This window comes from Eleutherodactylus coqui, chromosome 4 (assembly GCF_035609145.1).
Source record: "Eleutherodactylus coqui strain aEleCoq1 chromosome 4, aEleCoq1.hap1, whole genome shotgun sequence".
Taxonomy (NCBI): Eukaryota; Metazoa; Chordata; class Amphibia; order Anura; family Eleutherodactylidae; genus Eleutherodactylus; species Eleutherodactylus coqui.
The window spans coordinates 46,848,967-46,863,709 of NC_089840.1; the positions used below are offsets into that span (position 1 = coordinate 46,848,967).

General features: G+C 44.7%; 1 protein-coding gene across 6 annotated transcripts in view; it reads right to left on the reverse strand.

The window, feature by feature from the left end:
* The window catches only part of B4GALT4 (beta-1,4-galactosyltransferase 4), a 57,797-nt gene extending 46,642 nt beyond the window's left edge, over nucleotides 1-11,155 (reverse strand). For 2 of the 6 annotated variants that reach the window (XM_066599362.1, XM_066599359.1), the window contains exons 1-3: nucleotides 11,064-11,155; nucleotides 7,250-7,348; nucleotides 168-300 (exon numbers count right to left, since the gene is read on the reverse strand). The gene's annotated coding sequence lies outside the window, so the exon portion shown is untranslated. Of the gene's footprint in view, nucleotides 1-145; nucleotides 403-7,249; nucleotides 7,349-11,063 lie in introns of those variants that run through there. The other 4 variants (XM_066599363.1, XM_066599361.1, XM_066599364.1 and 1 more) reach the window with 4 other exon arrangements.
* Between the last annotated feature and the right edge of the window lie 3,588 nt (nucleotides 11,156-14,743).

Here is a 14,743-nt window from a genome sequence, read left to right on the forward strand (position 1 = left end):
TAGATTGTAAGCTCATGTAGGGGGTCTTCCTCCCAAAGTATCCAATCAACACAAAGTTTTTGGTGTTACATATAAATCCATCTTAAAGTGATACAACCCCCAGTATATAGCTGCAGAGTGTGTAAGGAAGCAACGGATGTCATACAGCTTTAAGGTGCAGTCCTCACCGTCAGCGTCCTTCCATCAGTCCTAGAAGCCTCGTCTTCCGCAGTTCTAGATCCTAGGAGAAGGGGTGACAAATCGGCCTCTTTCCTGAGTCTTTCCGAATGCAGAATAACTAAGCACCATCTCTGTGAGCAGCTGAGGAGACAGAAGACAGAGAGAAGAGAGTCTTGGGTTGGGAGGGACGCTCCTTGGGCCCGACCCTCCTCCCATGCACACAATGCCGCTCCTGTGCCATGTGGCAGGCTGCCTGGACATTTGTTGGCTCGCAGGGCTGTACAATTTGACTCGGTCGCTTCATCAGACATGCACAATGGACGGGGCTTGGACTGGTAGCAAGAAACTGAAACCTAAACTGGAGGAGGGGGCGAAGCAGATCGTGTGTAGTCAGAGAGAACAGTCCTCACCTGTACCTGTGCTACAAGGCACAGCGGGCATAGGATGCTGCACTTTACATAGCTGCTGGCCATAACAGCACCATTTGCAAACACCTTTACAACAGCGTGGGATACACAGATGTCCATTATAATAGAGCATTATATGCAGACCACCTTCATAACTGTCTGCCAATTGTAGATGCCCCCATAACACCACACCACTAGGCAGTATTATAGTAGTTATATTCTTGTACATAGAAGGCAGTATTATAGTAGTTATATTCTTGTACATAGGGGGCAGTATTATAGTAGTTATAATCTTGTACATAGGGGGCAGTATTATAGTAGTTATATTCTTGTACATAGGGGGCAGTATTATAGTAGTTATATTCTTGTACATAGGGGGCAGTATTATAGTAGTTATATTCTTGTACATAGAGGGCAGTATTATAGTAGTTATATTCTTGTACATAGGAGCAGTATTATGGTAGTTATATTCTTGTACATAGGGAAGCAGTATTATAGTAGTTATATTCTTGTATATAGGAGGCAGTATTATAGTAGTTATATTCTTGTACATAGGGAGCAGTATTATAGTAGTTATATTCTTGTACATAGCGGGCAGTATTATAGTAGTTCTATTCTTTTACATAGGAGCAGTATTATAGTAGTTCTATTCTTGTACATAGGAGCAGTATTATAATAGTTATATTCTTGTACATAGGAGCAGTATTATAGTAGTTCTATTCTTGTACATAGGAGCAGTATTATAGTAGTTCTATTCTTGTACATAGGAGCAGTATTATAGTAGTTCTATTCTTGTATATAGGGGGCAGTATTATAGTAGTTATATTCTTGTACACAGGGAGCAGTATTATAGTAGTTATATACTTGTACATAGGAGGCAGTATTATAGTAGTTATATACTTGTACATAGGAGGCAGTATTATAGTAGTTATATTCTTGTACACAGGGGGCAGTATTATAGTGGTTATATTCTTGCACATAGGGGGCAGTATTATAGTAGTTCTATTCTTGCACATAGGGGGCAGTATTATAGTAGTTATATTATTGTACATAGGGGGCAGTATTATAGTATTTCTATTCTTGTACATAGGGGGCAGTATTACAGTATTTCTATTCTTGTACATAGGGGGCAGTATTATAGTATTTCTATTCTTGTACATAGGGGGCAGTATTATAGTAGTTATATTCTTGTACATAGAGGGTAGTATTATAGTGGTTATATTCTTGTACATAGAGGGTAGTATTATAGTGGTTATATTCTTGTACATAGGGGGTAGTATTATAGTAGTTATACTCCTGTACATAGGGGAGCAGTATTATAATAGTTCTATTCTTGTACATAGGGGGCAGTACTATAGAAGTTATATTTTTGTATATAGGGGGCAGTATTCTACTAGTCACATTCTTGTGTACAGGGGGTCTTATTATAGTAGTCAAAGGGGTTGTCCAGGTATAAACTATACATGGCCTATCCTCAGTGTAAGTCATCAATATTACTTTGGTAGGGGTCCATTACCAGGCTTACTTGCCAATCAGCTGTCTGCCAGGCTAGGGTACTCCTGTGCTGAGCTTAATTCTGCGGGAACTTAACCTGCAATACCAAGCCTGGCCACTACAGTAAGAACGGAGTGGTATGCTTTTTGCACATTGGCCCAGAAAACAGCTGAAAGGCAGGAGGTCTCAGGCAGTTGCGCCCCGCCAATCTACTGCTGATGACTTATCTTGAGGATAGACTATCAATAGTTTACAATGGACAAACCCTTTAAATTATTATACATAGGGGCAATATTTTAGCTGTGATATTCTTTTATATAGTAGTTATATTCTTGTACATAGGGGAGTCAGTGGTCACAGACTACACTGCTGCCACCAGACCGGACTTGCAGGCTGGGTGGAATACCTGTGGGGATGCTGCCCATTCAAAGGCTACTAGGGAAGTCAGTATTACAATTGGGACTACTAATGGGGCCACTTTGGGGGTCAGTATTAGGGCTCATTAGGGCACAAGTGCATTTTGGTCATGCAAATATACAGTGTATTTGCGCACCCGAAGAACGCTTATACCTGTGTTTTTCCGCTGGACTGGCATTTTTGTGTGTGCAAATACACTGCGTATTGTGCAGGTTTGCTGTGTATTCACAAGTATTTGCGCCAGGGCATTCATTTCAATGGCCTAATGCGGTACGTAATGCGCAACAAAATAGGTCATGCCGCGTATTTTTTCAGACAATCACATATTGTGTGGAAAAAAAAAATACGCTGATGTGAACGAACCCATTGAAATCAGTAGGTTCTATTAACTGCGTATTACTCGAATGAAAACTGCAGGTGTAATATGCTGCACAGTACGCTTGTGTGAATAAGCCCCTACTATACAATTACATTCGGCCCTTTGAAGGCAACTGTAAGGCTGATGTGGCTCTCGGTGAAGATTAGTTTGGGGCTCCGGGTCTACAAGGAAAGTTTCTTTCATACTTTTCCTCGTCATGACTTGCAGCAAGGGATTTGGAAGGCAGACAAAGCAATAAGCAATTATGGGCCGCGTATAGCCTCCGGCGTGAGAAGTTGTGGGATAAGTATTCGCGCGATGACTCAATTTATTTATGGTTCACGAGTATCTGTATTTTAACTGTTAGAGTTCCTACCCACTGGCGGTTTTTTTTTTTTTTCAATAGGACTTTCTAATGTAAAAAAAAAAAAAAAACCGCATTGCACAAAAATCACAAGTTTAAAAAAAAGCGCTAGTGGGTAGAAGCCCTTAGACCAGATTCACACGAACATATTTGCGCGTGCAATACGCAGTGAATAGAATCCATTGATTTCAAGCGATTTCGTTCACATACATGTTGTTTTGCGTGTACATAAATACGCAGTATGGCCCGTTTTCCTGCGCATTTGCACAAGGAAAGGGCACACTGAATAGATTACAATAATTCCCGCTTTCAATGAATTGGAGCACGGTTGGGTGTTTTTTACACACGCAAATGTGTACAATTTGCATGCGCGAAAAGTACAGCATAGGCCCATTTAGACACAATGATTATCGCTCAAAATTCACTCAAAAGCCGTCTTTTGAGCGATAATCGTTGTGTCTAACTGCTCTGACATTGTGCAGTTTTCGCTAAGCTGTCGCTCATCGTTGTCTTTCAGCATGCTGAAAGATCAGTGGTCAGTTATCAGGGATTCACAGCTGGATACAGCTGATACTATTGTTTCAGCTGTATCCCGCTCCCTGATGACAGGTTGGGTATGAAGAACATAGCAGTCCAGCTCTGTTCTCTATACCGGGCACGGACCGCTCAGCTGTATAACAGCCAAGCGCACCGAGCAGAGAACAGCTGGATGCAGAAGACAAGCGGGGACAGCCTGCTTGCCTTCTGCATCCTCCGCTCAGAGCGCTCGGCTGTATAACAGCCAGGCACTCAGAGCGGGGGTGGGTACTTTTTGTGCACGCAGGGCATGTTCACATGCGTTTCACAACACATACCCACCCCGATTAGGGCCCCCTACGCCCGCACGTACCTGATCACTTTCATCAGACATTTGCCGTACAGAAATTTTTTTTATAAATCTAATGGTAGCCTCTTTGCCACGCATGCGGTTGGTGCGCATGGGTGTCCAGTATTAAGTTCCGGGATTAAGTGTCTTATACAATCAAATTATGTAGTTAAACAGCACAGGAGACAGGTAAACTCCACACCCACCCACCCCCCTCTGGACGTTAATACGCTCCCCTTTGCACTAACCTCCACCGCTATTCTGCTTTCAAGCCTTAACACTTTCTTCTTATGCCCAGCCCCAACACACTTCACCCACATCAGCCCTCCTCTGCTCACCCATGCACAGCTCTCATGCACTTTTCACCTTCCTCAGATGCCTCCATCCCCCCCACAACTCCAAGAAACACCCAGCCAGCCTCACAAATCCCCCAACCACCTGCACACCCTTGCTACTCTACTACTCCTAGCTGCAGAGGGCATACCCCCAACCTGCCACCTCGTACTGCCTTCTACCAAAATGCCCCCCTCAATCATAGCAGACCACCCCACTAGCCCATGCTCCCCCACCCCTCGACCCATTCAAATGGGCCCTATGGAACTCCCAATCCACGTGCAAAAAACTCCCAACTATCCATGACCTCTTCACCACCAAACACTTCAACCTGCTCGCCCTCACCAAAACATGAATACAGCAGTCCGATTCTACCTCCCCCATTGCATTGTCCTATGATGGCCTGCAGTTCTCCCACACCATCAGATTGGATGACAGGCGTGGCGGAGTAGGCGTCCTCCTCTCACTGAACTGTACCTTCCAGGTCATTCCCTTGGCTGCCTCGCTTACCTACGAGTTATTGGAAGTCCATACCTTACGACTCTTCCATCCACTGTCCTTGTGCATCGCAGTTATCTACTGGTCCCCAGGTTTCACCCGCCTGTTCCTAGACGACTTCACCGCTTGGCTCCCCCACTTCCTATCCTGTGAAATCCTAACCCTCATCCTTGGGGATTTCAATATCCCTAATAAAGACTCCTGCTCCTCATCTGCCTCCCAGCTTTTAACTCTCACCTCTTCTCTCGGCCTATCACAACTCTCAGACTCCCCCACTCACAGAGACGGTAACACCCTCAATTTAATCTTCGTCCACCTGTACTCTGCCTCCCTCGTTACTAACTCCCCCCCCCCCCCCCTTCTACTCTAAGATCACAACCTCCTCACTTTCTCCATCAAGCACCCTAGCATCTCCCCTGACCCTCCTATCTATCGTACCTCTAGGAACCTCCAGACTGTCCGCACCCATAATTTCGCCGAGACCATCCAGTCCCCCCTGCCCTATCTCTCTCTCCTCTCCTGCCCTAACCTGGCAGTCGAACACTACCACACCACCCTCAGCCGTGCCCTGGATGAAACGGCACCCCCCGTGACCCGAGCCGTCCAACACAGACCACGGCAACCTTGGCTTACGTCCCAAACGTGCTTCTTCCAGCAGTGCTCTAGGTGGGCCGAACGGCTGTGGAGAAAATCAAAGCTGCCCGCAGCCTTCCTCCACTTCAAATTCATGCTTAAAACTTATAACCTCGCCCTTCACCATGCCAAACAAGCTTATTTCACCTCCCTTGTCTCCTCACTATCCTACAACCCCAAACGATTCGTCGACACCTTTCACTCCCTCCTCAGCCCCAAAGAACAGGCCCCCGTGACGGATCTGACTGCTGGAGAGCTAGACGCCTATTTCAAAGAAAAAAATAAATAGTTACATTTTTAAAAAAATAGCCAACATCCGAAATCTCCGAAAACTGCACGGCTAGCCCAGATCCCAGTCTCCTCAGCACCCACTCACTTTCTATGTTAGAAGAACTAATGACAGAGGAAGAAGTCTCCAGACTGTGCTAGCATCCCTCTCCCCTATCACCTCCTCCGCTCCCTTTCCCCAGCTCTCATTACCCACCTAACCACCATCTTCAACTTCTCCCTGACCTCTGGCACCTTCCCCTCCTCATTCAAACACTCCATCATATCCTCTCTGCTAAAAAAAAACAAAAAAGCAAAAAAAAAAAAACACCACAACTCTTGTCCCGACCGACGCTGCCAACTGCCGACCTGTCTCAAACCTCCCCTTCAGCTCCAAATTACTAGAATGCCTGGTCTACTCCCGCCTCCCTCGCTTTGTCTCTGACAACTCTCTCCAGTCCGGTTTCCGCCCCCTACACATGACCGAAACTGCGCTCACAAAAGTATCAAATGACCTGATGACGGCAAAGTCGAGAGGTGATTACTCCCTACTAATCCTCCTCGACCTCTCTGCTGCATTTGACACTGTCGGCCATAACCTCCTTCTCACTATGCTCCACTCTATTAGCCAAAAGGACACTGCTCTCTCCTGGTTCTCCTCCTACCCCTCTTTCAGTGTCTCCTTCGCTTCCCTTCTCTATCTATACTGCCCCAATCGGACACACAATCTGCAAATTCGGACACCAATACCATCTCTACGCTGACGACACTCAACTATACACCTCTTCTCGTGACAACTCTGCACCATTCCTCCAAAATATCACCGACTGTCTGTCCGCTGTCTCTAACACTATGTCCTCCCTCTTTCTCAAAAACTTAACCTCTCAAAAACTGACCTTGTCTTTCCGCCTTCCAACCGACCTCCCTCACATTTCCATATCAGTGTCTGGCACCATCATAACCCCCAGACAGCATGCCCGCTGCCTTGGGGTCACACTGGACTCTGACCTCCCCTTTACCCCCCCCCCCCCCCCCCCCCCATTCAATCTCTGGCCCGAACATGCCACAGGCACCACAGAAATATTGCTGAAAATCCATCCGGCCCTCACCCTGGACACGCTAAAGACACTCGTTGCCCTCATCCATTCCAGACTCGACTACTGCAACTCGCTACTCATCAGCCTCCCCCGCACTAGACTCGCTCCACTCCAATCCATACTAAACGCGGCAGCTAGACTCATCTTCCTCTCCAGCCGTTACTCAGATGCCTCTGCACTGTGCCAGTCGCTGCACTGGCTGCCCATCCACTGCAGAACTAAATTTAAACTCCTCACCCACGAAGCTCTCCATGGCGCTGCGTCACCATACATCGCCTCCCTCCTATCCATTTGTCCCCCGGCCCACACACTCCGATCCGCTAACACACTCAGACTAAACACCCCTGTAATACGAACCTCACACGCTCGCCTCCAGGACTTCACCAGAGCAGCACCAATCCTCTGGAACGCTCTACCCCAAGGCAACCGGACAATCCCCGATGCACTAAGACGTGTCTAAAAAAAAAAATAATACACACTACTTCAGGGAGGCATACCAAATCCCCTGACCTAGTCCCCATGCTCCTCCCTATGGCTTTCCACACCTTCCACCCTGCCTATCACATACGACCTCTACCCCTGCACCTCCTTGTCGCCCCACCCAGTTTGCTTCCTAATAATTGATTTCCACATGTAGCTCCTGTACTGCCTGTGTTCCCCTGTGCCTCATCCCCCCCCTTATACCTCCTGTACCACCCCCACCCCGTTGATGTCAAACTGATTGCATATCACGTTATTGTTGTCTTATGCTTGAAAGTGCCGCAGAATAAGTTAGCGCTATACCAATAAAGATTATAATTATTTACGTGTTCACATAAGCATAATTTGCGTGTGCATTTTGTCTGCGCAATAAAACACGCAGCGCGCTCTATTTTCCAGCGCATATGCGCAGGGAAAGAACGCATATTGAACAAATTAAAGGGGTTGTCCCACGCCGAAACGGGTTTTTTTTTTTTCAATAGCCCCCCCGTTCGGCGCGAGACAAACCCGATGCAGGGATAAAAAAAAAAACGGGTAGTACTTACCCGAATCCCCGCGCTCCGGTGACTTCTTACTTACCTTGTGAAGATGGCCACCGGGATCTTCTCCCTCGGTGGACCGCAGGTCTTCTGTGCGGTCCATTGCCGATTCCAGCCTCCTGATTGGCTGGAATCGGCACACGTGACGGGGCGGAGCTACGAGGAACCACTCTCTGGCACGAGCGGCCCCATTCAGAAGACAGAAGACAGGACTGCGCAAGCGCGTCTAATCGGGCGATTAGACGCTGAAGATTAGACGGCACCATGGAGACGAGGACGCCAGCAACGGAACAGGTAAGTGAATAACTTCTGTATGGCTCATAATTAATGCACAATGTACATTACAAAGTGCATTAATATGGCCATACAGAAGTGTATACCCCAACTTGCTGCCGCGAGACAACCCCTTTAACTTAACTGGCCATTTCACCGAACGGGAGCATGCTTACACGTTTTTTTCGCATGCGCAATTTGTGCGAGTTTGCATAACGTATAGTAAAACACGCAGATGCGCTTACGTTCATGTGACACTGCCCCAAGTGATTATTATATAAAACTGCCCTCTCCAGTGTCTCCCAGTCCGGTGCGGGTTGTTCATCCAGTTCACAGGCTGACAGATAATAGGCTCGGTTTCACACTCTCCCTCCCTAGATCCTGGGAATGCTCTCCTGAGGTCTGAACTATGAGGTTATACTCCACAAGTGTGCGCAGCGCCCGCTGCCAAAATAAACTGCTTATTCAATCCACACGCTGGGCCGTCTTATTGGCAACGGACAATACTTTCCATTCAACTGCAAAAATCCCATAAAACTAAAGTCTCAACATCAATGCAAGCTGGAACCATCACCGCCTTCTAGGAGTGCAGCCCGCCGATCCCTACATTAATGCTTACCACCTAACCTCCGAGACCAAACCTAAACCAGACCGACAACAGCTAATGGGGGATTTGAAAGGGCAATATTTGCAATTGAAAGAAACCCACTAAGATAGCAGGCAGTATTATAGTAGTTATATTCTTGTACATAGGGGCCAGTATTATAGTAGTTGTATGCTTGTACATAGGGGCCAGTATTATAGTAGTTATATTCTTGTACATAGGAGGCAGTATTATAGTAGTTATATTCTTATACATAGGGGGCAGTATTATAGTAGTTATACTCCTGTACATAGGGGCAGTATTATAGTAGTTATATTCTTGTACATAGGGGGCAGTATTATAGTAGTTATATTCAGGTACATAGGGGGCAGTATTATAGTAGTTATATTCAGGTACATAGGGGGCAGTATTATAGTAGTTATATTCAGGTACATAGGGCGCAGTATTATAGTAGTTATATTCTTGTACATAGGGGGCAGTATTATAGTAGTTATATTCCTGTACATAGGGGGCAGTATTATAGTAGTTATATTCCTGTACATAGGGGGCAGTATTATAGTAGTTATATTCCTGTACATAGGGGGCAGTATTATAGTAGTTATATTCCTGTACATAGGGGGCAGTATTATAGTAGTCATATTCTCGTACATAGGGGGTAGTATTATAGTAGTTATATTCTTGTGCATAGGGGCAGTATTATAGTAGTTATATTCTTGTACATAGGGGGCAGTATTATAGTAGTTATATACTTGTACATAGGGGGCAGTATTATAGTAGTTATATTCTTGTACATAGGAGGCAGTATTATAGTAGTTATATTCTTGTACATAGGGGGAGTATTATAGTAGTTATATACTTGTACATAGGGGGGCAGTATTATAGTAGTTATATTCTTGTACATAGGAGGCAGTATTATAGTAGTTATATTCTTGTACATATGGGGCAGTATTATAGTAGTTATATTCTTGTACATAGGAGCAGTATTATAGTAGTTATATTCTTGTACATAGGGGGCAGTATTATAGTAGTTATATTCTTGTACATAGGGGGCAGTATTATAGTAGTTATATTCTTGTACATAGGGGGCAGTATTATAGTAGTTATATTCTTGTACATAGGGGGCAGTATTATAGTAGTTATATTCTTGTACATAGGGGGCAGTATTATAGCAGTTATATTCTTGTACATAGGAGCAGTATTATAGTAGTTATATTCTTGTACATAGGGGGCAGTATTATAGTAGTTATATTCTTGTACATAGGGGGCAGTATTATAGTAGTTATATTCTTGTACATAGGGGGCAGTATTATAGTAGTTATATTCTTGTACATAGGGGGCAGTATTATAGTAGTTATATTCTTGTACATAGGGGGCAGTATTATAGTAGTTATATTCTTGTACATAGGGGGCAGTATTATAGTAGTTATATTCTTGTACATAGGGGACAGTATTATAGTAGTTATATTCTTGTACATAGAGGGCAGTATTATAGTAGTTATATTCTTGTACATAGGAGGCAGTATTATAGTAGTTATATTCTTGTACATAGGGGGCAGTATTATAGTAGTTGTATGCTTGTACATAGGGGGCAGTATTATAGTAGTTATATTCTTATACATGGGGGGCAGTATTATAGTAGTTATATTCTTGTACATAGGGGGCAGTATTATAGTAGTTGTATGCTTGTACATAGGGGGCAGTATTATAGTAGTTGTATGCTTGTACATAGGGGCCAGTATTATAGTAGTTGTATGCTTGTACATAGGGGGCAGTATTATAGTAGTTGTATGCTTGTACATAGGGGGCAGTATTATAGTAGTTATATTCTTGTACATAGGAGGCAGTATTATAGTAGTTTTATACTTGTACATAGGGGGCAGTATTATAGCAGTTCTATACATTACTTGTACATAGGGGGCAGTATTACAGACGGTCTAAATTTCCTTACCTGTAAACAACGGTTTCCCATATTGCATTACTAATGAAGTCTGATAAAGTTACCATTATCGCCCATGCTCTATATTGGCGGTTGGATTAACAGCTATGGCCCAGTCTATCCCCAGCATTGTCCGGCTTCTTCCCATACCAGCTATCACCAGTTGGTAACAATCCCTGGATTAGCATTTAGCCAGCCTCCGGCAGACATTCTCCTGGGATCGGACTCTGGCCGGTCACATTACAGATGCAGAACACAGACACATAAAATAACAGAGCACGGTACATGCAGCCACCACCTGCAGGGGGCGCCCTGCCGCGCTCTACAGTGGGTCCTCACCTGTCTCCCCAGAACGCTCAGTACGTGTCCATCTCTCCTATTCCGTTAGGTACTATAGAGTCTCGCATAATCGGATGACAGAGCGCCTACAGAAGCTCACTGCAGAGATAGAGCGTCACCGCTTCAGAGCCAGGAAGTTCTAATACCGCCATGATAATTAAGGGCAAATCTGCCAGTAATTCATGATTTGGAGAATGTGGAGCAATTGTAAATCTGTTTTGATTTGGTTTGCTGTGACTAATAGTTCACCAAAAGGTGGCAAGTCATTTGGACATTAACATTTTAATGACATGCCATATTTTGTATCAAAGGACACAACGATTTGGAGGGATTTTATCTGTATGTTTCAAAAGTGCTAACTTTTTTCATTTTTCCATCGACATCGCCACATAAAGGCTTGTTTTTACGTAGCGACTTGATACTTTTTAGTGGTACGAGTTTGCAGTACAAATCACATAATAACTAGTATAACTACCATGATACCTTTTTTCAGCAGATCAGATATATTTTTACGCTTTTTTTTCACATTTTTACAATAAAAATCTTTTTTTGAAAAATATTTTTTTTTCTTAATGCTGCATTCAACTATCCAAAACCTTTTTATTCGTCCATGGATGGGGGAGGGGGGGGGGGGCTGTATGTGGGCTTGTTTTTTTATGTAACTAACTTTAGTTTTTATTAGTGCCATTTTGTAGCACATATGACTTTTTGATCACTTTTATTGCGTTTTTTTGAAAGGTGATATCAGTTTTGGGGTTTTTTTTGTTTTTTTTTTGTGTGTGTCTGCCATGTGGGCTAAAAAGTGTCTTCAATTTCTTGTACAGGTCATTATGGATGCAAAGATGCCAACTAGAGATGAGCGAGCGTACTCAGAAAAGCACTACTCGCTCGAGTAATTTGCTTTATCCGAGTATCGCTGTGCTCGTCCCTGAAGATTCGGGTGCCGGCACGGAGCTGGGAGCTGCAGGGGAGAGCGGGGAGGAACGGAGGGGAGATCTTTCTCTCCCTCTCTCCCGCCCGCTCTCCCCTGCTCCCCGCTGCGACTCACCTGTCAGCCGCAGCGGCACCCGAATCTTCAGGGACGAGCACAGCGATACTCGGATAAAGCAAATTACTCGAGCGAGTAGGGTTTTTTTTGAGTACGCTCGCTCATCTCTAATGCCAACCAAATAATTTTTTAAATTTTATTATTTTTAAACAAAAAAGGGAAGAAGTTTGCAAAAGTTTTTCTGAGATTTTTTTTGCTTTGTTTGTTTTGCACTATTTTTACTTTTTTATGTCTGTGTAATAAACACACATTAAAAAAGTTAAAAATAGTCCAAAACACATTTTTAAAAAATCGCAGAAAAACTGTTGCAAACTTCTTCCCTTTTTTTTGGTTAAAAAGAATAATATAAAAAAATATATATATTTGGTTGGCATCTTTGCATTCATAAACCACACAATTTGAGGACGTATTCAGACGTCCGTATATCGGCCGAGTTTTATCGCCCAGCCGATATACAGGGTCCCTTTCTGCAAGGGGAGGAGGTGGGCTGGGCCGGGAGCAGTGCACTGAGCTCTCGCCCCCTCTCTGCCCCTCTCCACTATTTGCAATGGGAGGGCCCTGCCCAACCCACCTCCTCCCCCTGCAGAAAGGGGCACCGTATAACGGCCGGGAGTGAAAACCTGACCGATATACGGACGTGTGAATAAGTCCTGAACCTGTAATCTCAAGATTGCTCCAATAATACACTGCATTACTTCTGTACTATAGTGAATTAAGAGATAGGCTCACTGCGGCAATTCGCAGCATGCTGCGATTTGCCAGCCACGAGCGGAGAATCGCTATAATTCTCCGCTTGTGGACAGGGGGGCTACGCTTTCCACAGCAACGCTATGGAAAGCGTGCATTGCGTTTCCCGCGGCCGGATTATTGCCGCAGGGAACGCAATGCAATAACGCCCGTGGACAGGCAGCCTTAGGGTGAATTTCTACAGCATTTTCCGCAGCGGAAATCTGTGCGTGAATTTGCAGCTCTTAGGTTCTATTGAACCCAATAGCTTTCTGTGTGCCGATGCTCAGTGGCAGAATTCCGCCACGGGAAATAAATCGTGGCATATTCTATTTGCCATGGATTTACGCTGCGGGAGGTCTCCATAAATATAGCATATTAGTGGAGACCGCGGAAATCCGCAATCACTCGCAGGCACTATTGCGGTTTAACTTGCAGTACTCCTGCAGCGTAAATCCGCGGGCGTATCCCACAACGCTCGTGGGCATGAGCCCTAAATCTCATATACGCCGAGATGAACATTGATAGTGGCATGTTAGGAGTTAAAAGGGTTTAACAGGCAGCCATGGCCGTCAGCACTGGGCTACATTGTGGTCGGAGCAGAAGCCATTACTCCAACCCCTGTGTAGTGGCCGGCGCTAGGAATTGCAGGCGCAGCTCCCATTTGAAGATGATTTCTTGTAGTTTAAACGCTGCGAAGTTTCCATTCGCTAGCAGAAATTCCGCAGCATTTATTGTCTATGTGAAGGCGGCCTAATAACCTGGCCATTCATTGTATAATGACATTAGCTAGATACTAGTTAATTGCAGCCTATTGTACTCCATGCACTGTAGAAAAATGCATTGATATCTGGAAATCATCAGCAAGCAGGATATGATTTGTATTATATATTATTTATATTATTGGATGTTCACACACATTTTTAAAATATATTATTCTGGTTGGTGTAACTATGTGTGGATCGTGAAATTATAAGCCACGGGAAAACCTGATACTTTCCAAATTACTTCTACACTTCAAATATCTCGAGGGGAAGAAAATTGGAATGCTGCTTTACAGAAGCTTTCTGCAGTTTAATGTAACAGCATATTGTAAGTTGACCACTAGGTGTCACTGCTTCTTTAAAATGTGTTTTCTGGCGTCTATAGACTACTACATTTTTACCACTAGGGGTCACTGTTTCTATAAAGCTTGTGGTTACTGCTGTCTGCACTTTTATAGTTGAACCTGCAGTTTACTTCTAGCTGTCGTGACAACATCCTCATATGAGTGAGCAGCTCGCTGTCCCCACAAGCCCACGAAATAACCACATCGCTCATAAAATACTCTGTGCTGCGGTTGGCCTGTCTCCATTCTGCTCCGTACATCATGACGCTGCCCGGTACATGATGCACTGATATGAGTGGACAGGCCAATGCTATCCGGAAGATAGTAGCACTCCTTTCCTGAAACACTCTGTGCTGTCTGAGATTTTTTTTCCTTTCACTATTAGGCTGCCTTCACACTGGCAAGAAAATCGGGCGATTTTTGCGTAAAGCGAGAGTACAAAAAAAAGCGCAGAATTATGAAACCAATGATTTTCAATGGTTTCATTCCCATTTGTGATGTTTCCTGTCCTGCGATGTTGCAAGATTTGGAAATAGCGGCATATTCTATCTACCTGCGAGATCTCGCATTGCAGCGCCATTGTCTTCAATAGGGCCGTTGGCAACAGTGCCAGCCGCATTGGCAGCAATAAGAGGGCTCCCGCAGCAGAATCCAACCATGTTCCCGGCCGGTGACCCCTGCGTACCAGTCCGCATTCTTCATAATCTGTCCTGCAGATGCGCCAGCCGGCACGCATGCGCAGTACAGATTATGCCACGCCATCACTAAGCGATGACGCGGATCCCGCGACCTTTCCTT